The sequence below is a fragment of the Trichechus manatus genome, unplaced genomic scaffold (genome assembly GCF_000243295.1).
Source record: "Trichechus manatus latirostris isolate Lorelei unplaced genomic scaffold, TriManLat1.0 scaffold00056, whole genome shotgun sequence".
NCBI lineage: Eukaryota > Metazoa > Chordata > Mammalia > Sirenia > Trichechidae > Trichechus > Trichechus manatus.
Window position 1 is genome coordinate 13634428 of NW_004443992.1, and position 1717 is coordinate 13636144.

Below are 1717 nucleotides of genomic sequence, written 5' to 3' on the forward strand. Positions count from 1 at the left end.
ATGTAGAACAGAATTCTAACTCACAAAAAAAGACCAGATTTACTGTCCTGACAGACTGGAGAAACCCCGAGAGTATGGCCCCCAGACACCCTTTTAGCCCAGTGGTGAAGCCCCTCCTGAAATTCACCATTCAGCTGAGGATTGGACAGCATCATAAAACGAAACAGGACTAACGAGGCACAGCAGTCCAGGGACAAGGACTGGAAGGCAGGAGGGGACAGGAAAGCTGGTGATAGGGAAGCCAAGGTTGAGAAGGGACGGTGTTGACATGTCATGGGGTTGTTAACCATTGTCATGGGGCAATATGTGTACTAACTGTTTAATGAGAAACTATTTGTTCTGTAAACCTTCATTGAAGGTAAAAAAAAGAATTATCTATGTGAGATCAAATTGACAACAGCAACTCAAAATGTTGATGAGAAGCCTAGGGGACAGTGAGTTGAAGATAACTGTGATGGAATAATTTGGAAAAGGATAGTGAGAATAGTAGCACAACTGGAAGAACGTAATCGATGTCACTGAATTGTACATGCAGAAACTTTCAAAATGGTGCAACTTTGGCTATGTATATTTTCACAAAAAAAAAAAGGTCCTCAACGTTGAGAAGGGAGAGTGTTGACATGTCATGGGGTTGTTGACTAATGTCATAAAACAATATGTGTACTGACTGTTTAATAAGAAACTATTTGTTCTGTAAAACTTCATCTAAAGTACAATAAAAATTTTTAAAAAAAAACAAACAAAAAGATCAGTTCTCCCCATATGTAAGAATATTGAAGAAATGTGGATCACTTACTAAATTAAGGCCACACTCTTTAGGCTGCTGTTCAAGGTCTTCTGTGTTCTATTACCATCTTGTGAATCTTCTGTCATTCTGACCCTATGAAGCGGACTATTCTCTTTTTTGTGAACACAGTCCATGTTTTCCAACCTCTGAACATTTGCTCTTGCTGTGCTAGCTACCTGAAATAGCCTCCTTTCTCACCTCCACTTTTTCAAATTGTAGTCATTCTTCAAAATGTACTTCAAATACTTCTTTCAAGAAGGCTTCTTTGACCTCACTTCTTTTCTGCCCCTTGCAGCCTTCCACTGCTTAATGCTCATTTTATATCACTTATAAACTGCCTTATTTTAGTATGTTGTTGTCAGGTGCCGTCAGGTCAGTTCTGACTCATAGCGACCCTAACTACAACAAAACAAAACATTGCCTGGTCCTGTGCCATCCTCACAATCTTTGTTATGTTTGAGCCCGTTGTTGCAGCCACTGTATCAATCCATCTCGTTGAGGGTCTTCCTCTTTTTTTCTAACCCTCTATTTTACCAAGCATGATGTCCTTCTCCAGGTGCTGGTCCCTCCTGATAACATGTCCAAAGTACTTGAGATGAAGTCTCACCATCCTCGCTTCTAAGGAGCATTCTAGCTGTACTTCTTCCAAGACAGAGTTGTTTGTTCTTCTGGCAGTCCGTGGTATATTTAATATTTTTCACCAACACTATAATTCAAAGACATCAATTCTTCTTCGGTCTTCCTTATTCAATGTCCAGCTTTCCCATACATATGTGGAAATTGAAAATATCATGGTTTGGGTCACCTTAGACCTCAAAGTGACATCTTTGCTTTTCGATACTTTAAAGAGGTCTTTTGCCACAGATTTGCCCAATGCAATACGTCATTTGATTTCTTGACTACTCCTTCCATGGGTGTTCATTGTGGATT